The following is a 23,711-nucleotide window of genomic DNA, read 5'->3' as shown; positions in this document are numbered from 1 at the left end:
AAATACATCATATCTTTTGATACTGTGTGTATACACACACACAAAACTTTCATAAAATAACTTAGACTTACTGTGTGATGACATAGGCTAACTTTTTTTTTTAATGTTATTTTTTTTTATATTCTAGAGAGACAGAAACATCAAACTGTTCCTGACTGGGGATTGAACCCACAACCTTTGCATATCAGGTCCATGCTCCAACAAACTGAGCTATCTGGCCAGGGTGACATAGGCTGACTTTTATATGCCTATTCTGTTCTCTATAAAAACATAATACTGGTCAAGACCCTTGCAGTTAATCTCCTATTCTAAGATTGTAGTATATGGGATGTTGTCTTCTGAGGATGTACTTCCTTACTGGTTCTGAAGATTACATTTGTGTTCAGTTTATTATTTCATGAAATAAGAGAATATTGGAAGTTACAGGATCCTCAGGAGAGTGCAATTCAAGGTCAACTTGTGAGGAATTGCAGGGGCCTTAAGATTTGAGTTGCTTAAACTAGACTGTAGATAAATGTTATTACAGCATTGCTTCTCAGATTTCTTCACTGAAGTGCTCCCGACAATAAGGGAATGCATCTCAAAAGCAGCCTTTAAAAAATATAGAATTATGGCCCTGGCCAGTTGGCTCAGTGGTAGAGCGTCGGTCTGGCGTGCAGAAGTCCCGGGTTCGATTTCCGGCCAGGGCACACAGGAGAAGCTCCCATCTGCTTCTCCACCCCTCCCCCTCTCCTTCCTCTCTGTCTCTCTCTTCCCCTCTGGCAGCCAAGGCTCCACTGGAGCAAAGATGGCCCAGGCGCTGGGGATGACTCCTTGGCCTCTGCCCCAGGCGCTAGAGTGGCTCTGGTTGCAACACAGCGACGCCCGCCCTGGAGGGGCAGAGCATCGCCCCCTGGTGGGCAGAGCCTCGCCCCTGGTGGGTGTGCCAGGTGGGTCCCGGTCCGGCGCATGCGGGAGTCTGTCTGTCTCTCCCCATTTCCGGCTTCAGAAAAATACAGGAAAAAAAAACGGTAAAAAATATAGAATTATTTTGAAATCTAGTAAACTATCAAAGATTAATGTGGATATTGCATTCTAATTAATAGGAGTTGTATTTCCATTTTGAAATGCTTTCACTTATTTATATTAGGAAAAATTGGAGAGCTCTTTAATCACAAAATCTTTGCACATTTATATCCTGAGGCTTTATGTGTCCATAGCCCATGTGGCACATTCCTGGGATGAACTTGGACTGTCTTGAGAGAGGCAGCATTTGTTCAGCATCCAGGGCATAATGTTCCTGAGACCAGGGCGTCATTGTATACTGTAATTATAGTGCCTACCATTTTCAAACAGAAAGTGGGAATATATGGATTCAGTAAAGATTAATATAACCTTTTTGAAATATAAAAACAATGTAACCACACTGTAGGAAATTTGAAAGATGATGGGAAATACCTATAGAAGGAATTTTCTGTTGTGTGCTTATTTTTAATTAAAAGTATTAAAAAGGCAAATATATTTATATAAGGGATCTTAAATTTAAAAGTTTTTGCTTCTACAAAAACTTCAGGTAAATCAGAATATATAGGACAATGAATTACCTGTTATGCTAATTCCCACTCTAAGATACCTGCAATGCTGTATGGTAAAGAATACTCAGATTCTCATCTCAGTTTTGCCATTTACTTTTGTGACTTAGAGCAGATCTTTTCATTTGTGAACATTTCTGCTAATGAAGACAGGAATCTTTTCTCATTTGTAAATTTCTTTTGCATGAAATTAAATATAAATGGATTTGTCTATATGAGTTTTGATTTATGTAAAGGAAAAAGGGAGTTTTGAGGATTGGGATAAAAAAGGCAGACAGGTAAAGAAAAGGTTTTAGCAAAACCTTAGGGAAAGAAGATAAGCTGAGGAAAATGAACCTAGGCCTTAGGTTGAAATGTCTAGGCATGTTTTGGGAGATAAATGAGATCTGTGTAAGGAGTATTAGCTAAATTAAAGGTTATATAACCTGCATGTGAGGACGTTACATAAAATACCCACATAGGAAATCAGTCCAAAAATTTGGGTGCTATATCAGATGAACTGGAAAATGCCCTTTAAAAAATTGTTTGCAACAAAACAAGAAATTCATAAGGATGTTGAGATCCTGAAGGGGGCAGGGAGACCCTGAGCATTTTAAGTGATCAGGGGATTGAAAATGAGAATTCATTATATAAAACCCTTTATATTTAAATGCTACATATTACTGATATTTCCTTTTTGGGGGGCATGCTTTCATTATTTTGTTAATGAAGGTAAGGTAATTATAAGAATTTTCATAGGCTTATATGTTGAAACTGTTTGGTATACAATGAGCACTATATATTTGGCAAAATGCATTCAGGTATGGTCTCAATCTCTTAACATTATTTTGTATTTCCAGCTTTTGAAATCATCAAATTATAAAGGGATTGTAGAACAAGAAACTATATTTTTACTACTAGCTTTTACTGTAATTCATTCTCTCACAGGTCATTCAAAATATTTTTATTTACTAAAAGACATTTTTTTTTCCTGTTAAAATTTTTCTTGTTTCCATTTGCTACCATTTGGGTCTTATTAGATTTCCTTGATAATTTAAAGTAGAATTCCTTGATAATTTAAAGTCTTATTAGAATTCCTTGATAATTTAAGTAGGTTGCTCAGTTATTTGGCATGTAGTCCCAATGTGCCTGGGTTGTGGGTTTGATCCATGGTCAGGGTGCATGCAGGAGTTAACCAATGAATGCATGAATGGGTGGAAAGGCATTGATGTTTCCCTATCCCTTTTTCTCTAAAACCAATAAATAAATAAATAGATAAGTAAATCAGTACTTCCATTAGAACTTTCTGTGATGATGGAAATGTTCTGTTTGTTCTATCCAATATGGTAGCTAATATATGACTATTTGTCCAATAAATACTTGAAATGTAGCGTCAAGGACTGAACTAATTAAAAAAATTATTTTTAAGATTTCATTTATTGATTTTAGAGAGAAGAGAGGAAGGGGGTGGGGGAAGAGGAATGGGAAGCATCAATTCCTAGTTGCTTCTCCTCTGTGCCTTGACTGGGCAAATCTGAAGTTTTAAGCCAGCAATCTCAGCGTTCCAGGTGGACGGTTTATCTACTGCGCCATCACAGGCCAGGCTGAAAAACTAAATTTTAACCTTTATTTAATTTAAATAGTCACATGCAGCAAGCTAGTGGTTTCTGTAGATAGCACAAATTCTGAGTGTTTCTAATTCTTGAATCCCAGCAAATTTTTGAAAACAATGACATATTTTCTATTCAGTTTTAGCCAATTTTTGAAGAAAGTTCAAACTTTTTAAAATAGGGAATTAGCTTGAGGTAGTGTATCTTTTTTCAAAGTGTGGAACTTGCCCAGGTATGTAAGATAATTTTATTTTTATCACAGACATGGCAATAAATTTAATTGACAAGTGTTTCTTTCTTGGTACTTTGTGCATTTTAAGATGTTTGTGTATGTGTATTTAATGAGAAAGGAGTAATAGTCATCTCAGCCTCTGATAGAAAAGCCAATACTTTCTGTCTGATTTTTACCATATTAAAAATCTTTGATTACTATGTTGTTTATGGCTTGTGATAGTTTTGTTTTTTAAATTGACTGTAGTGATTAAAATTTCTCCTTTTAGGGACTTTTTTTTTGAGAATATATATGCTACACATAGTAAGGCAGAATATAGAGGAAGGTAGTGAAGGTCAAAACAAAAACAAGTTGGTGACATACCTATCTAGTAGGAAGAGAATTTGAATCAGGAGCCCTGCGGAGCCACTAGTTTGCTAAAGAGGACTGTTTATGTGAGGTTTCTGCTTTGACAAAAAGGGAAAGGAAGTTGGTTTAGAGTGAGAAGCAATTTTAAACCTTCAGATATGTTTTATTCTGTAATAACTTCTGCTAGATCATAGCATTTTGGATGGTAGCTAACATGTATTAAGCATTTTGCTTATGTTATATAGGAATTATTTTATTTAATCCTTCACTTCAAAACAGATTGTACTTAACCTCAATCTTTTAATCTTTTTTTTAAAGAAACCTCTAGTGCACCAGTTATAAAATAAGTCACAGTTGTACAACATGGGAATATAGTCAGTAATATCATAATAACTATATATGGTGGTAGGGTTATTATAATCACTTTATAAGTATATAAATGTTGGCCCTGGCCGGTTGGCTCAGTGGTAGAGCATCGGCCTGGCGTGCAGGAGTCCCGGGTTCGATTCCGGCCAGGGCACACAGGAGAAGCACCCATCTGCTTCTCCATCCCTCCCCCTCTCCTTTCTCTCTCTCTCTTCCCCTCCTGCAGCCAAGGCTCCATTGGAGCAAAGTTGGCCCGGGCACTGAGGATGGCTCTGTGGCCTCTGCCTCAGGTGCTAGAATGGCTCTGATTGTGGCAGAGCGAAGCCCCAGATGGGCAGAGCATCGCCCCCTGGTGGGTATGCCGGGTGGATCCCTGATCTGCCTGACTGCCTCCCCGTTTCCAACCTCAGAAAAATACAAAGGAAAAAAAAAGTATATAAATGTTAAGTCAGTGTGTTTTGTACACCTAAAACTAATATATTTTATGTCAGCTATAAATTAAAAACATCCTATGGTGCGCAGAACTGGATTAATCTTTATCTTAGTTCATGCTGTCATCATTGGTCTATATGGACCTCTGAAGTCTATTTTAGTATTTTATTTACTTAACAGATACCCAGTCACAGTACAGTCCAAGAATCAGGACCTTAGTGATAACTAACATCTACTTAATGTGCATTTCTCATTCCCTTGACTTCTTAGAGGTTACGTACTCTGAGTTGTGTGGTTACCATTCCCTTTCTATTAAAAAATAAAACGTTTTATCACATACATGTATGCCTAAACAGTTGTCTGAATGTTTAAATATATTTGAACTCTGTAAAAGAAATATATTTACTTATACGTATGTCAACTCCTGGAACTTGATTTTTTTTTTTCTCAATACGTTAATTACAAAGATGTATTCCTTTATTTGGTATACTTTTTTATCCATTTGCACTGCCATATGCTGTTCCATTGTGTGAAGTTACCACTTTTTTGTTTAAGGGTATTTGAATTATTTCTAGGTATTTGCCATTATGAACATTATTTCTGTGAACATTTTTATAATATGCTTCTGATACATATGTGCTAAATGTTCTCTTGAATATATATTTGGGAGTAAAATGGTTGGATTGCAAGACATTGTGAATTTTCAAGTTTATAAGATAATGCCAAATGTGTCCCAACATAATTGCAATTTGTACTCCTACTAGTAATGTAAGAGAATGGGTATAAAATTGTACTTTATGGCGGTTTTGATTTGTGTTTTCTATGATATAGTGACTTTTGCCAAAATTTTTTTGAGTGTTTACTTTGTTCTAGATACTGTTCTCAATACTTTACATGAATTAATAAATTCTTTTAATGCCACATCATCCCTTTAGGATAGATACTGTTACATCCATTTATAGATGAAGAAATTGAGGCTGTAAGGTTAAGCTAGTAAATAAGAGAATTAGGATTCATACTTAGGCCGCAGAATATAGCCTCTTTATTAATGTTATATTAATGCTTGTATCTCCACTCATATTCTTTTTATCCCTCACCAATTTCTTGGCCTTTATGTGCTTGTCATGCTTAGTGTTGGTTATTCCATTCTTATATTATTATGTGTTAGTATTGTCCATTGGGTGGTCTTTCTTTAAAAAGCAATCTCTTATAAAACCGTAGTTTTCTCATTGCTGGAATGAATCTAATGGCTCAAGATGATTTCTAGCAGTTTAGGTTCTAGTATTTTGTAATTGACCTACTCTCCTAGACAGTTATTTTCAGAATAATCTGTTATTTGTGTTTTCTCTTTTTTTTAGCATTAAAATTTGAAATAGTTTTGTATGCTTTATTTGTATAATTACATTTGAATTTAATTTTTTTAAAAAATAGACTATTTTAAATGTATTAAGTAGTTAAAAATTTTTGGAGTGGATTTTAATTTATACTGATCTCCACATAAGCTTTTGTACATATATCATAAACTGAATGAAATTTTTTCCTTTAACATTTATAGGCAGTGTCCTTGAAATAGTTCATTATTAAGCCAGTCGTCTTTATCAACTGCTAGATGCTCAATAAATGTTTTTTGTTTTACCTTTTAGGTACTGAGTTTTTAAAGGTAAAATACTACTTTAATGTAATTCTAGTGTAAATGAGATTTTATTTGCTTAATATCATGGAATGACAGTGCTAGACCCAGTAATAAACACCTAATTATCCGTATTTCTTGCCAAAGTAGAGTATTGATATGAACTAATATTAAAATGTTGAGGTTCTTTAAAAATACAGTGTTTAGGCCTTTTCCTTAGACAAAAGTCTTCTGATTCATATCCATTATGTGTATGCTGCATAGTTTAGTAGTAGTTAAATGTTCCAGTACACTGGGCACAAAAGGATCAATCCCACTGTGTGCTGAAATGGTTAGCTGTTACAGTAGCCAAACAGATGGAGATTAGGATGTTCCAGTATTTCTTATTAGTCAAATTGAGTCTGTTTCCTTGGTTTTACATTGCTCTTAGGTTTGGCAGTCATTAATGTTGATACTGAATGAAATAGCTACAACAGACATGTATTGAGCATTTATTATATGCCAGAGAAAGGATTGGAACATTTTTGAGGTTTACTATGTTTCAGGTGTTCAGAGGGTAGGCTTTGGGGATTTAGATGAATCTTTGCATCTTTACCCTAAAGGAGTTCTCAGTTTGATATTAGAATCAAATGATAGGTTCTTTGGTAATGAAGGACTTGGAAACATTGATTTTCCACTAGGGGAAAAGACAGTTTTTTTCAGAAGAGAGAAACTATTGAAAGTAAAAATGACTATATTTTGAAGAGGCAACTTTCTGAGTTATACTTGACTTCACAGACTTCACATATAGTTTAGCAGTGTCATGATCTGATAAAGTAGATATATTCTTAACTGTCTTGGATTTGCCGTTTTTCTCCATGTATAAGACACACCCTTTTCCAAAACATTTGGGGTCTAAAAACTGGGTGTATCTTATACAGTAGTTGTAGCATTTCAAGAGCCATAGATGGAACTGAGGACAAAGCAATATATGAAGATAATGATTTGTCATCAGACACAGATGAGGACAAGCTAATGGATGGGAGTTTTGACAGTGATGAGGAGTTGTATGAATTTTATGATGAATAAAACTTGAGTTCAGTAACTTCATGTAATACATTTTCCCCCAAAATTTTGGGCCCCAAATTTAAGGTACGTCTTATACATGGGAGCGTAATACGGTACTTTGAAGTTTGTATGGCAAAGTAGATTCTGTAAGAAAGGTGAAAGGTTTAGTGTCAACAACTTAGAGCTAAGGATCAGGTGAATATTGTGAACCAAGTAACTTTAGCCCTATGTATTGTAAATAAAATTTTACATATGAATGATATTATTTATGGGATGTGTATGACTTTAATCTTTTTTTTTAGATTATTTTTTCCACTAAGTAAAAGCTTTAAAATGAGTAATTCATAGCTAGTTAGCCCAGTTAAAATAGGCTGTAGTATAAGGGTATGGGATGTGTCTTTCCAAGTCACATAAACAGCCCAAACAGCATAGATTTCTGATTGGAAAACCAAGGAGCATTTTAGGTGAAGGACATGCTGTGGTTCCAAACACCACAAATTAATGATCATAAACTTAATAAACTATAATTTTTCTCTTTCCTCAATTATTTGTGCTACAACTTGTAGATTTTTATGGGTAAGAGGTCAGAGTAGGTGCAATGCAGAGATTATATGAACATGCTGGTCTGTCATTGCTTCTTACCAGCCTCGGTAGTCCTGAGAATTTTTTCACTATTATATACTAAAGAGCTGTCATTCAAAGATATGTGGCAGTTATTGGTTAAATAAGTGTAAGCTAGTCTTTCTCATATTGTTGTGTTGATTGAGAAAATTCATATGTATATATATATGTATATATATATATTCATTTTCACTTTGAAATAATTTTAGATCTGTATAAAAGTAGGAAAAATGTACAGAGTACCCATATATTCTTCATCCAGCTTTCCAAAATGTTCACCTCTAAATAACATAGCTAATTCAGGAAATTAACATTGATATAATATTATCTACTGAACTTATTCAAGTTTCATCAGTTCCACTAATGTCTTTTCTGTAGTTCAGTATTACATATTGTATTAAGTATTTGTGTATCCTTAATATTCTTTAATGTAAAACAGCTCTTCAGTTTTTCTTTCATAACCCTGAAAACTTGAAGATGGCTAGGTATTTTGAAGAATGTTTCTCAGTTTGGGTTTGTCTGATGCTCACTCTTGATTAAATTCAAGTTAAGCATTTTTAGCAACAAAACTAGAGAGCGATGGTGTCCTTAGCCATCAAATCAGGAGGTCCATGCTGTTGATATATCTCATAATGGTGATATGAACTTTCATCATTTGGATAAGATGGTTTCTCAGCTGGTAAATTTTCTTTGTAATAAGTACCTTCTGAGTAGAGATACTTCAAGACTATGTAAACATCTCATTTCCTATTATATACTTGCCCTCTAGTTTTAACATTTGTTGATGATTGTTGCCTGCAACAGTTGTGGTATTTGCCAAATGGTGATTTTCTGCCTTTATCATTCCTTCCACTTTTATTAATTGTAATTCTATAGACAAGCTTTCTCTTCTCCCACATTTATTTATTTAAGTATTATCTGTTGGAATGCATTATAATCTTTTGCTGTTGTCATTTTGATACTCTGTTGTCCCAGATTAGGCTATTGGGAGCCCATCAAATTGACTTCTGTGTCCTTTTGACATGTTCCTTCATTTTTGGAGCTCTTCTATTTTGGTTTCACATGATGTTCAAGGCTCATCTCAGATTTACCCTGCCCCAGCTTTAGTCACCCCATTTATCCAAGGAATTCTGTTTCCATTTATTAGAAATTATATTTAGAAACTATTATTCAAATTGTTAGGTGTGCTCATTGGCATTAGGGTAATACTGGTGGTACTAACCTTATTTTATATATGAAGAAAACTAAACTGAAGGTTTAAAGATTTTTCTTATAACACCCAGATAAAAGCAATAGAGTTGGTACATACATATAAACCTTCTCAGTCCAAAGTTCAGGTTTTCTACTTATTCTCCATAGTATTTTTTCCTTACACTTGCCTTTTTAAATCACTTTTGTTATTTATCTTTTCTGGCAAGGAAAGGACATAATGTAATTCTAACACTCAAGGTGATTATTTGCTAATAACAGGTATAGCTATTTCAAAGCAGAAAAGTCAATGCAATTCCAAAAACATTTATTATATACATGCTATGGGTAATGTAGTATACTAGACATTGGTGGAATGTGAATATATATATGCATATGTATTTGGGGGGCATTATGCTGATAATGTTTTTTGTTTACTGTCTCTTTTTTTCCCCTCTACATAGTTAAGCAGTAGGGGTAGGTGGTACGGCTATTGTAAATTAATTCAGTATCCATGAATTCAAGTAGGTTAGAGATTTACATATTTTAATATATATTACATAAATATGTGGTATTTAGAATTACACATATTCATGTGCTTCTTAAGTACAGTTATTTCATAATTTCAGTAATATTATATAACCATTAAATAATACATGTTTAGTAAACTTAACCACTTAATACTTTTGCTTTTATTTTCACAATAGCCTTTTTTCTTTTTTTTTTTGGTGGATGTAGAGGAGAAAGACACATGGTAGGAAATGTCAAAGCATGAACTGCGTAAATTAGATCATGACAAAGATTGGGACTTGGCCTTTTTTCTATATATTTTAATTTTAATTTTAATTATTGAATTTAGTGATAGAGAAAGGGAGGGAGAAAGAAAGACAGGAACATAGATCTGTTCCTGTGTGTACCCTGACTGGGAATCAAACTGGCAACCTCTGCTTCGGATGATGTGCAAGCTATCTGGCCAGGGCCACAATAGCTTCTTGGGTGGATTTTATAAGTTTCTTTGCTCATAAATCAGATGAGCAAAGAGATTTAAGTAACGTGCCTAAGATCATAAGGCTTAATAAATGTCATAAGGGGTATTTAAATCCAGTTTTTATACTACCTACTATGTGAAGTACTGTTTCTGTTATATATTTTTGTTTAGGCTTTTAGAGTGTTTCTCTGCGGAAGGGGGTGTCATAATTATGGAATCTTGTTTGTTCAGTAGATGCTATGAGCTTACATTTTACACTTACAACATTAGAGAATATTCTTTTGCATAAATGAAGTTGGAGGTAGAGAGCAACTTTTTTTCCCTTTCTTGTTAAGCTAGTTAAATTGCAGAGCAGAACCTAGAACAACTTGGGTTTTAAATCCTTGCTCAGTTACTTACAAGTGATGCAAGTCACTTTTAACTTGAAACATTAGTTTCCCCATCTGTAATATGAGTAACACCATTTTACAGTATTATAACTTAAAACCAAGTACCCAGAGTAGTAAGAGCTAGATAAATATTTACTATTAAATGCTTATTATTAGAACTTGGATTGCTTCATTTCGTTTTAGATAGTTTTATTGCTTGTGATTATAAAAAGGGAAAATAAAGGTAACCTTTAAAGGCTAGGGGATAGCCATGATGCCATCATGTTGTAAATATTTCCAGCTTTTATTTAAAGGCATAATAATATAATTTTATCTTTTTATTTTTCCAAAACTGAGTCTTTGGGATTTGGCCTCTTACCGTGAGTTAAATATGTAACTCTTAAACAGGGTTTTGAGCAAGAGTCCTGTGACTTGACCAGTTCCTATTATTGCCATCATCTCCCTTTAGAGTAGTACATTTGTTACAATTGATTAACCTACATCAGTATCACCCAGGGTCTGTAGTTTACATTTGGGTTTACTCTTGGTGTTGTATATTCTTTGGGTTTGGACAAATGAACAATGCTATGTATCCACCATTATAGTATTGTATAGAGTAGTTTCACTGCCTTAGAAATCCTCTGTGCTGTTACTCATCCCTGCCTGACCAAACCCCTAGCAGTTGCTGATCTTTTTACTGTTTGTGTCTTTTCCAAAATGTCATTTAGTTGGAATTAATTATATAGTGTGTAGCCTTTCAAACTGGCTTCATTCAATTAGCAATATACATTTAAGATTCCTCCTTGTTTTTTCATAGCTTGATAATTCAGTTCTTTTTAGTGATAATATTCCTATGTCTTAGTGTACCACAGTTTATCCATTTATTTACAGAAAGACATCTTGTTTGCTTCCAAGTTTTGGCAATTATGAATAAAGCAGCCATTAACATCTGTGTGCAGATTTTTATGTAAACATAAGTTTTCTGCTCCTTTGGGTGAATACCAAGGAATGCTATTTGTGTCTTATATGGTAAGAGTGTGTTTAATTTTGTAAGAAACCAATAAGCTGTTATTCAGAGTGGCTGTACCATTTTGCATTATCACAAGCAATGAAAGAGAGTTGCTGCTGCTTCACATCCTTACCAGCATTTGATGTTACCAATGTTCTTTAGATTTGCCATTCTACTAGGTGTTTAGAGGAATCTCCTTGTTTTGAGATGGCATGTGATATGGAAAATCTTGATATGTTTATTTGCCAACTGTGTATCATCTTTGGTATTAAAGTCTTTGGTTCCATTTTTCAATCATATTGTTTCCTTATTGTTGAGCTTTAAGAATTTTGTGTATATTTTAGATAATAATTCTTTATCATATATATCTTTTGCAAATATTTTCCCCCAAACTATGGCCTGTCTTTCCATTCTCTTGACAGTATCTTTTGCAGAGCATAATATTTTAATTTTAATGAAGTCTAGCTCATAAATTCTTTATTTCATGTATCATGCCTTTAGTGTTATATGTAAAAGTCATTGCTGAACCCAAGGCCCTATATATAGATTTTTCTCCTGTTATCCTCTAAGAGTTTTATAGTTTTGTGTTTTACATTTGAGGTTGATTCATTTTGAGTTAATTTTTGTGAAGGTTATAAGGTCTATATCTACATTCATTTTTTTGGTATGTGGCTGTACAGTTGTTCCAGCACCATTTGTTAAAATGAGTATCTTTGCTATATTGTATTGCCTTTTTTCCTTTTTCAAAGGACAGATCAGTTGACTATGAGTGTTTTTTGTATAGGACTCTCTATATTGCTCCATTGAGCAATATATTTGTCTAGTCTTCCAATACCACACTGTCTTGATAACTGTAAATTTAAACTAAGTCTTGAAACCAGGTAGTATAAGTCTTCCAACTTGTTTTCTATCAATACTGTGTTGACTATTCTGGTCGTTTGCTTTGTATATAAGCATTAGAATCAGTTTGTAGATATACACTAAATAACTTGCTGTAATTTTCTTGGGATTTCATTGAATTTATAGACCAAGTTGAGAAGAGCTGACATCTTGACGATATTGAGTCTTTCTATCCATGAATATTAAGTATCTCTTCATTTATTTAGTCCTTTGATTTCTGTTATTAGAGATTTATAGTTTTTATAGATCTTATACATATTTTGTTAGATTTCTACTTATATATTTCATTTGAGGGGTACTAATGCAAACAACATTGTTTTTAATTTTAAATTCCAGTTGTTAATTACAAGAATATAGAAAAGTGATTGGCTTTCATATATTAACCTTGTAACCTGCAACCATGCTGTAATAGCTTATTAGTTCCAGGAGTTTTTAACATAAGCTCTTTCAGATTTTCTAAATTAGTGATCTTATATCTGGGAACAAGGCAGTTTTATTTCTTCTCAATTTATATACTTTATTTATTTATTTGCATTAACTAGAAATTTAAATCCAGTGTTGGGAAATATATCTACTTTTATGTTTTGTTTTGTTTTGTTTTATTGCATTGGTTAGCATCTCCAATATGTTGTTGAAAAACTGGTAAGAGGGAACTCCCTTGCCTTGTTCCTGATCTTAGTGGTAAAGTTTCTAATTTCTCACATTAAACATGTTAGCCATAGGTGGTTTTTTTCATACTCTTTTTCAAGATATTACCTACCTACTTTACTGACAGTTTCATTGTGAATGGGTGTTGGATTTTGTCTAACCCTTTGTTTGCACCTGTTGACAAAATGTTTTGTTTTAACTCGTTGATGGTGATAGGTTACATTAATTGATTATTTATTAATGGTGAACCAGATTTGCATACCTGAGATAAATCCCACCTGATTTGTGATATGTTTTTTTTTTTTTACACATTGTTATGTTTAGTCACAGTTAACTTATCTTGTTGAAAATTTTTGCATCTATCTTCATGAAAGATATTCATCTGAAGTTTTTTTCCCTTTTGACATGTTCTTGCAATGTTTCATCTGGTTTTTATATTAGGCTAGTACTAGTCTCACTGAATGAGTTAAGTATCTCTTCTGTTTCTGTTTTCTGAAAGAGATTGTAGAAAATTGGTATAATTTCTTCTTTAAATGTTTAGGAGAATTCATCAGTGAACCCAAGTGAACCTGGGGCTTTCTGCTTTGGAAGGTTATTGTAATTATTGAATAAATTTTTAAAATAAATATATAGTCCTCTTCAGATTGTCTGTTTCTTTTTTTGTGAGTTTTGTTTTCTTTCAAGGAATTGATATATTCCATGTAGTTTATCAAATTTGTCAACATTGCATTTTTCATAGTATTTTATTATTTCTTTAACATCTTTGAGATCTGTAGTAATGTCTCCTTTTTTATTTCTGAAATTAGTAATTTGTATTTTCTCCATTTTTTTCCTAGTTAGCATTAGTAGACTTTATTGAACTTTGCAAAGAACCAGCTTTTGGTGGTGTTGATTTTTCTCTGTTTTTTTGTATTCTGTATTCAGTTTCATTGATTTCTGTTCTAATGATGTTTCATACATGTACACACACATACATTTACATAAACATACATATTGGGATATATTGTTATTATTTTTTTTTTACTTTTTTTAAAAATTTTATTTATTTTTTTACAGAGACAGAGAGTGAGTCAGAGAGGGATAGACAGGGACAGACAGACAGACAGGAATGGAGAGAAATGAGAAGCATCAATCATTAGTTTTTCATTGCATGTTGCAACACCTTAGTTGTTTATTGATTGCTTTCTCATATGTGCCTTGACCACGGGCCTTCAGCAGACCGAGTAACCCCTTGCTGGAACCAGCGACCTTGGGTTCAAGCTGGTGGGCTTTTGCTCAAACCAGATGAGCACGCGCTCAAGCTGGTGACCTTGGGGTCTCGAACCTGGGTCCTCTGCATCCCAGTCCGACGCTCTATCCACTGTGCCATCGCCTGGTCAGGCTATTTTTTAACAAACTATTGTTTGTTAGCTCAGTTAAGAATGAGGAAAGTAAAAGGTTTTATTTTATCTTCACTATTACCTCTTGTACTTTCTTTCTTTCTTTATGTAGATCCAGGATCTTGACCTGTATGATTTTTCTGGTCTAAAGAACTTACTTATATATATTAGCATTTCTTGTAAGACAGGTGTACTGGCAACACATTCCCCCAATTTTTATTTGCTTAAGAAAATCTTTATACCCCTTCACTTTGGAAGGATACTTTTGTGGGGTATGAAATTCCAGTTTGGTGGATATTTTTTCTGTCAGCCCTTTAAATATTTTACTCTAATCTCTTCTTGCTTGCATGTTTTACAAGGAGAAGTCAAATGTAGTTCTTATCTTTGCTCCTTTACATATAAGGTGTTTTTCCCCCTCTGGCTTTTTTCAGGGTTTTTCCTTTATTTTATTTTTTTTCCTGTATAGTTTGAAAATATTATGCTTAGGTATACTTTTTAGTGTGTGTGTTTATCTTGCTTGGTTTTTTCTGAGCTTCCTGGATCTGTGGCTTGGTATCTGACATTAATTTGGGTAAATTCTTAGTTCTTAATGTTTCAAATATTTCTTCTCTCTCTCTTCTTCTAGTGTATTTCCATTACATGTATGCTACACATTTTTTTAGTAGTCCCACGGTTCTTAGATAGTCTGTTTTGGGTTTTTGTTTTTGAAGCCCTTTTTCTCTTTGCTTTTTCGTCTTAGAGGTCTCCATTGAGCTATCCATAAGTTAGAAATAGTTCCTTAGCTGTATTGTCTGTTAATGAGCCCATCAAAGACATTTTCCATTTAGGTTTCAGTGTTTTTGATCTCAATAGAATTCCTTTTGGGTTCTTTCTCAGGATTCCCATCTCTACTTTCATTGCTCATCTGTTCTTGCATGCTGTTTACTTTATCCATTAGAGTTCTTAGTATATTAATCATAGTTGTTTTAAATTCTTCCTTTGACAGTTCCTACATTTCTGTCATATCTGATGCTGTCCCTTATATTGTGTGTGGGTTCTTTGTTTTTGTTGTTTTTGCAGTTTACTATGCCTTAGAATTTTTCCTTCCTTCCTTCCTTTCCTTCCTTCCTTCCTTTTTTCCTCCCTCCCTCCCTTTTCACTGCATTTATTTTCATACAAGTAATTTTCTATCGCTGCAACATTTTTCTCTCAAAAAGAAAACAAAAATCCCAAAACTTAGAACTGGATCACTTGGCCCTCTCCCCTATCTCCTCCCAGTTTCAAAATGCTTGCATCTCCTGATGGCCAGCATCCTCTTGGATCTGCAGTTGGCTCAACACATTGAAGCGTCAGCATTATCTTCTTTGTTGTTTTAGCCTTCTGGAAAATCAGCTTGGTCTGCCCACTGTAGCCACTCTGCTTCTGATCATAGCGCTCCTTTCCCAGGGTGACTGGCAATTCTTTCCCTTATTATACTGGATCACTTTGTGAGGCTGATGCTTTCCACACTTCTTACATAAAGTCCTTCAGGTTTTAGGCACATTGTCCATCTTTGCAGTAGAGCTGTCTACACAAAGGAAACTCAGGAAACACGGCATTCACACACCTCACCTCGCTCTGCTCTCACCTAGCCGGAAATCTGTAATCTTTTCTTGATGCCCAGACTTGATGTACTGGTTAAAAGGAACTGCTACAAATAGGCCTTTAATAATGTGTAGTGGTAGTGTGGGGGTGTGGGAAATCCTTCATAGTCCTATTATTAAATCTTTTTCCCCTTCCTCAGCTTCACTGAGGTATGATCTACAGAAATTGTTTATACTTAAGTGTATAACTTGATGTTTTAGTATATGTATACATTGTGAAGTAGTCGCTATAATCATTCTAATTACCATATCCACCACAGCATGTAGTTACTATTTTTTCTTTATTTTTCTTTGTTCCTTTCTTTCCTTTTGTGTGTGTGTGTGTGTGTGTGAGTGTATGTGTGTGTTGTAAGAACACTTAAGATGTACCCTCTTATGGTGTCTGTTTCGAGTATATAATTTAGTATTGTTAATTATAATTACATTGCTGTACATTTGATCTCCAGAACTTACTTAAGTCTTAGTCTTTATGTGATTATGTGTCTCTGGATTGTGAATTTTTTAAGTCTATTTTATACCCTTCACCCCTCTTAGGTAGGGCAGGATAGCTGGAGGGGGCTGGAGGTGGGATTTCTTTTCCTCTAGACCAGTTAGGTGCAGATAAAACTCCAGGAGGTTAGACTCTGGTTAAGTAATTTCTGCCAAGGGCAAACTCTGTTAACAGAATGCTCTGCTATACTGTATTTCAAAATGCTTCCTTTTTTCTTCTTTTCTGGAAGCATGGAGGGGTGTTTCTCTGCTATTCACTGTAAGAACTGGTAGAACTCCAAGAGGTAAAACTCACGAAAATGTGGGGCACTTCAGTGACTGGGTCTACCTGGAGTTTTTATCTTAATTGCCCCACTGAGCCTCTAGCAGTTGGTCCATGTACCTCAAGTTTCCCTACTGTGGCACTGTTTCCTGCAGAGGACTTTGCTCTCTGCTGCTGGGTTTGTGCTCCAGTAGATTGTGATTCTCTGTATTTATTTGCCTGTGTCTCCAATTTTGGGGGGCAGCAGTTCAGCTTTTTACTTGTTAGCACAAATTGGTGGCTTCCCGGCTTCTTAGACACTGGAGTGGAAACCGAAAATTCTTATTTTTCTAATAATAACTTTGCTTTTTTTTTCTTCTGGTAAACAGTTATATAATCCGCAAATAGGGTAATTTTAAAAAGAGAGAGAGAGGGGGACAGATAGACAGGAAGGGAGAGAGATGAGAAGCATCAACTCCTGGTTGCAATACCTTAGTTATTCATTGATTACTTTTTCATATGTCTCTTCACGGGGGTTGGTTGTGGTGAGGAGGCTCCAGCTGAGCCAGTGAATCCTTGCTCAAGCCAGTGACTATGGGATCATGTCTAGGATCCTACGCTCAAGCTGGTGAGCCTGCGCTTAACCCGAGACCTTGGGATTTTGAACCTGGGTCCTCAGTGTCCCAGGCTGATGCTCTATCTACTCTACTGCACCACTGCCTGGTCAGGCCAATAGGTAGTTTTTAAATCAACATATATACTTTGTTTCTCTTTCTTTTCCTCTTTTAATCATTACTGTAGTTTTAATTTTTTTTGTGTGTGTGACAGAAACAGAGAGAGGGACAAAGACAGACAAGAAAGGAAAGGGATGAGAACCATCAATTCTTTGTTGTGGCTTCTTAGTCTCCTTAGTTGTTCATTGATTTGCTTTTTCTTTTTTTGCATTTTTCTGAAGCTGGAAACAGGGAGAGACAGTCAGACAGACTCCCGCATGCGCCCGACCGGGATCCACCCGGCACGCCCACCAGGGGCGATGCTCTGCCCACCAGGAGGCGATGCTCTGCCCATCCTGGGTGTCGCCATGTTGCGACCAGAGCCACTCTAGCGCCTGAGGCAGAGGCCACAGAGCCATCCCCAGCGCCCGGGCCATCTTTGCTCCAATGGAGCCTCAGCTGCGGGAGGGGAAGAGAGAGACAGAGAGGAAAGCGCGGCGGAGGGGTGGAGAAGCAAATGGGCGCTTCTCCTGTGTGCCCTGGCCGGGAATCGAACCCGGGTCCTCCGCACGCTAGGCCGACGCTCTACCGCTGAGCCAACCGGCCAGGGCTGATTTGCTTTTTCATATGTGCCTTGATGGGGGGTGGGAGGGCTACAGAAGGGCGAGTGACCCCTTGCTCAAGCCAGCAACTCCATGCTCAAGCCAACCACCTCAGGTTTTAAACCTGGATCCTCTGCATCCCAGTCCGATGCTCTATCCGCTGCACCATCCGCTGCACCACTGCCTGGTCAGGCTAATTTTAATTTTTTAAAGCAGTATCCTATATCTGGCTATAATAGAAATGCCTCAGGTATTTTATTTTGAAGTATGGTATTACTTATTGTGTTCTAAACTGCTTTTACCATATTAAGGAGTATCTTTCTAATATTTCTTTACCAAGAATATTTTTAAGAATTAATGTTAATTTAAAAAATATTTTAGTGTTGTACTAAAGTTTTTCTGAAATAGTGGCTCTTGGTTCCCAGTTTTGTTCTCTTTTCAGCTTTGGTACAAACTATGTAAAAGTAATATGGTCATACTTTATTAAGTTTATCAAATTTATATTAAGATTCTACTCCTCTCTGTTTCTGTGTATTTTATTTTAATTTTTTTGTATTTTTCCGAAGTTAGAAGCAGGGAGGCAGACTCCAGCATGTGCCTGACTGGGATCTACAGGGCATGCCCACCATGGGGCAATGCTCTGCCTATCTGGGTTGTTGCTCCATTGCAGCCAGAGCCATTCTAGCACTGAGGAGGAGGCCATGGAGCTATCCTCAGCGCCCAGGCCAACTTTGCTCCAATGGAGCCCTGGCTGCCGGAGGGGAAGAGAGAGACAGAGAAGAAGGAAAGGGGGAAGGGGGGAAAAGCAGATGGGCACTTCTCCTGTGTGCCCTGACTGGGTATCAAACCCGGGACTTCCACACGCTGGGCTGATGCTCTACCAGTGAGCCAACCGGCCAGGACGTCTATGTATTTTTATTCGCACTGCACGTTGTTTTGTTGCTAATTGTATTGTCTGTAATGCTATTTAGTAATGCTATTTCAATGGTGAACTTGAAGAAATGGGAGCCCTTTGCATAAAATAACCTTCTATCAGGAAAATCATTCTTCCCCTTCCTTCCTGTTTGCCCTTTTCTCTGACTTACCTCTACTCACTTTTTGCTCTCTTAGGATTCAGAGTGCACCTGGTTCCTAGAAAGCCAAATTACTCTGAGATCTGAGGTGGTCTTCTCTGAATGACACATATAACTGACAAAGTTCTGTATCTCTTGGTTTTTGCTTGAATTGTAAGAATGTACTGTGTATACTTCACCTTTCCATGTCATTATAGTGGCTTCTGGATTCATTTATGTTTACCTAACCCAAGTAAAAATTACCTGACCATAATAGCCCTGGCTAGATAATTTGGTTGGTTAGAGCATTATCTTGATATGTAAAGGTTGTGTGATCTATCCCCAGACAGGGCACAGACAGGAACACATTGATTTTTTCTCTCTTGCTCTCTCTCTCCCAGTCCCCCTTTCTCTCTCTAAAATCAATCAATAATAATAATAAATTACCTGACCACAGTGGTCAGGAATTATACAGGGGAATGAGGAAGGGAGCTGAGAGGAGGATTGTAGAGGAAGCTAGGAAACTGAAATTTTTCTAGTTTAGTCTTGTTTAAGACTAAAATTTTATAAAACGTTTTATTGTCTATGGAGATTCACCTATGTGGCACATTAATAAATTGAGACTAAGATTAAGTTTGTATGCTTTTCTGTTCATTTACTCAACAATAATGTATTGAGCACATACTAAATTTCACATAAGATTCTATTCTTAGTCTAATAATGAGCAAGGAAAAAAAGGTCCTTGCTCACATAGAACATAATTTCTATTCTCAGACAGACAATGAATATCCAAAAGAAATAAGTAAATAAGATAATTTCAGATAGTCAGAAGCATTAGGAGGAAAGTAAAACTAGGGAAAGAAATAGTGTAATGGAATTGGGATGGAGGGAAACTGGGTGTTGGAACTTGTTTAGATTGGGTGAATCCACACTGAGATGGATTTATGTTAACTGACATTTTAAGGAGGCAGCCAATGGAATATCTCAAGGGAGCATCCAAGTAAAGGGAACAAGAAGAACAGAGGCCCAGGATTGGATGAAACTGTTTAAGGAATAGAAAGAATGCTGGGGGCTTTTTTAATGAGTTTTTTTTTTTTTCAACACAGCATTTTAAAAATTGATTTGAGAGAGAGAGAGACAGGAAGGGAAAGAGGGAGAGAAGAGAGATGAAAGGCATCAACTCGTAATTGCTTCACTTTAGTTGTTCACTGATTGCTTTTCTTATGTGGCTTGACCGGGGACTAAAGCTGAGCCAGCAACCTTGGGATCATGTCAGCAATCCTGTGCTCAAGCCTAGGGTTTCGAATCGGAAACCTGAGTGTCCCAGGTTGATGCTCTATTCACTGTGCCACCAACCCGTCAGGCAGAAAGAATGCTGCTGTGTTTGGAGAAACTATGAATGAGTTAGGAAAGAGTCAGAGATGATTAGTGTTATAAGTTCATGGTAAGGAGCTATTAAAAATCTTGAGATCACCAAACTATCTTTAATCAATATATTTGCTTTGATTATGGAGTGTCTTGTATTATGGCTTTCATTTGGAACTTAATTTTTTAAGATTGTCTTAAACCTAAAACTAGAGTAGCTAGCTATATTGCTTAAAGTGATAGAAATTATTCTTAGTAGAATTTTATAATGACCACTTTACTGAATAACTTAAGCTTAGTAGTCTTATAGTTCACTAATGTTCCCAAATACTGCTACACATCAGAGCTACTTCAGAAATTTAAAATGCAGGTCTGCTCAGTCTCATCCTTTAGGAATCAGGGAGGGGACTTTGGGAATCTGTGTTTCTAAAACATTCTCGGGAGCTAGTCCTTAAATGTGAATTTAGAAATCTTTGAGCCAGTGGAATTTTTATCTAGAAAAAGTTGGGCCATGATTCCTGGTCATTTTTTGTTTGTTTGTTTTGTTTTTGCTTTTGCTTTTTTTAAGGGGAGAGGAGGGAAGATAATGAGAGAGACTACCACGTGCACCTGTACCAGAATCCACCTGGTAACCCCCGTCTGGGGCTGGTGCTTGCAACCAAGCTATTTTTAACACCTGAGGCAGAAGTGCCGTGGAGCCATCCTCAGCATCCACCCAGGGCCTGTGTGCTCTAATCAATTGAGGCATGGCTGCAGGAGGAGAACAGAGAGAGGAGGGGTATCAAAGGAGAAGCAGATGGTCGCTTCTCCTGTGTGTCCTGACTGTGAATCAAACCCTGGACTTCTACAAGTCAGGTTGACGTTCTACCACTGAGCCAACTGTCCAGACCCTTGGTGGTCACTATTAAGTGAATTTGCTGAGATTTTACAGATTTTCTATTTTCTATTTGGAAGCAAAGTGTGTATAGCACTCTGAAATGAAAAATGTATTAAAGTGACATTTAATTTAAGGAATTGAGGATAAGGTACTAATTAGCTGCTCTTGTTGCTTGCATTATTTGGGAAATCCTAAAATATGTTATGATCACTTAGTTTTCTAGTTAAAAATAGGTAAATGCAGTGTTAAGAGATAAAACTGATTTTTATTTCTGTTGAACGATGATAGTTGTGGCTGAAACCAGTCCACATATATTTAAGAGGCAGTATTTAAGAAACTGTGAGATTTCTATAGGCAGGATTTCTAGCTTCTCTAAAAAGATCAAAACATTCTTATAATACTGAGGCTACATTCTTATAAGGCAGCTGCAGGAGCGTATTTAGTGTTCCCTTTACACGGCCACAATTCCCACCACTACAAGTGTCATAAGCACTGAAAACAGTCATCTTTGCTCATTTATGTTTGTTTTGACCTCTGCTTTAAGATCTAAGGTAAGCCCTGGCCTGGCAGGTCTTTTGGTTAGTGTTGTCCCAGTATGCCAGAATTGCAGGCACTTTGTGAATACAAAATAGATGGGACAGTAAATCAATGTTTCTCTCTAAAAATTAAAAAATAATGACCTAAGGTAGTATTTTAGGTATCATTATAGGCTGAATCTGAATCTTCTGTGAAATGAAGAGAGATAAAAAATTCAAACATGTATTTATAATAGCTATTTCTTTCTAAAAGGCAAGCTATCCTACTTAAAATGATTTGGCTTAACAAATTGATATTAATAAGTATGAATTATTATTTATTCTCTATTACAGAAGAAATGAGTATTCCACATTTATTGGTGTCAATTGATGAGTACTTTTGCATTCAGATCACACTTCCAGTAAGCTGGGGTTCTCTTTTGTATTTTAAGACAAAACTATTGTTTTGGTTTTTATTACACTGTTCCTCAGATTGTCTTATCTATCTTAAGTATTTTGACCCCCATCACTACTACTTTCTTAAAAGAATTCTCTTAAAACTCATTTTCAGGCCCTGGCCGGTTGGCCCAGTGGTAGAGCGTCGGCCTGGCGTGCAGAAGTCCCGGGTTCGATTCCTGGCCAGGGCACACAGGAGAAGCGCCCATCTGCTTCTCCACCCCTCCCCCTCTCCTTCCTCTCTGTCTCTCTCTTCCCCTCCCGCAGCCAAGGCTCCATTGGAGCAAAGATGGCCCGGGCGCTGGGGATGGCTCCTTGGCCTCTGCCCCAGGCTCTAGAGTGGCTCTGGTCGCAACAGAGCGACGCCCCGGAGGGGCAGAGCATCGCCCCCTGGTGGGCAGAGCGTCGCCCCTGGTGTGCGTGCCGGGTGGATCCCGGTCGGGCACATGCGAGAGTCTGTCTGACTGTCTCTCCCCGTTTCCAGCTTCAGAAAAAAAAATACAAAAAAAAAAAAAAAAAACACAAAAAAACCCACTTCATTTTCAGTAGTATATTCTACTTTTCTTTTACACAGGCTTCTGATTCACTCTTGAAACTTCATTACCAGAATTCATCACTTGTTCCTCTGAACTCAGATGGCAGTTAAACAAAATTACTGCCTTTATTATTTGTTTGTTAGTTGTATAGTGAATTCTCTGAGGACAGGGGTTGTGTTTTATTTATCTTTGGATACTTTCTGTTGAATACATTATTAGTACTAGACTTGAAAAAGACATCCAATCCATTCATCTAACATCTATTATGTGCTGGGGACTGTTGAATTATTTACGCTCTCCTTGGTTTTTGAGTTATTTCCTTTGCGTGTTCTTACCACACTTGACAAATGAACTCTTGTTCTATATTGACAACTTCTTTTCTACATCGTTTACACTATATAGTGCACCGTCTTGGAATTTATCTTTGACTCCTTTATTTTTAGTTTACCCCCTTTTCTTACTTTCATAGTACTTGTTCTGTCTGAGTTTGGTTGAGAATAATAGATCTAGGATTTTGCCTGCTACTTTTTCTATAAAGACACTGCCCTATTCCCAGGCTTCATTATTAAAATAGCATTTGGATTCAAATAACATCTTCCTAGCTGCCTTTCTGTCTCTGCTCCTGATTGTTCCAAGCTTTCTTGATCCTATAATATTTTTCAATATAATTATTTTTAGATACCAGTTTAATGATATTCCCCCTGCGCAGAAGCCTGGAATAATTTCCTTTTAAATACACAATGCCTTCACCAGTAGATTTCTATTTAATCTAAATCATGTTTGTTGCCTTCAGTAGTCTTCCAGTTCAAGCAAGAATAACATACAAATATTGATCGACTTACAACCTATGCAACTTACGACCATTTGACTTTACGACCACAATCACTAGCCACGACTGTTCCACGTCTGGCAGCGCAAGCGTTGCCC

The 23,711-nt window shown here is 36.3% G+C and overlaps 1 protein-coding gene and 1 pseudogene across 1 annotated transcript in view; one reads left to right on the top strand and one right to left on the bottom strand.

The window, feature by feature from the left end:
* Positions 1-23,711, top strand: part of SPRED1 (sprouty related EVH1 domain containing 1) — a 125,476-nt gene that overhangs the window by 12,021 nt on the left and 89,744 nt on the right. The gene's annotated exons all lie outside the window — the stretch shown is intronic.
* LOC136376890 (large ribosomal subunit protein eL42-like) lies at positions 15,532-15,845 on the bottom strand (annotated as a pseudogene).

Source organism: Saccopteryx leptura, chromosome 6 (genome assembly GCF_036850995.1).
Source record: "Saccopteryx leptura isolate mSacLep1 chromosome 6, mSacLep1_pri_phased_curated, whole genome shotgun sequence".
Classification (NCBI taxonomy): Eukaryota; Metazoa; Chordata; class Mammalia; order Chiroptera; family Emballonuridae; genus Saccopteryx; species Saccopteryx leptura.
This window is presented reverse-complemented; position numbering and strand designations above follow the sequence as displayed.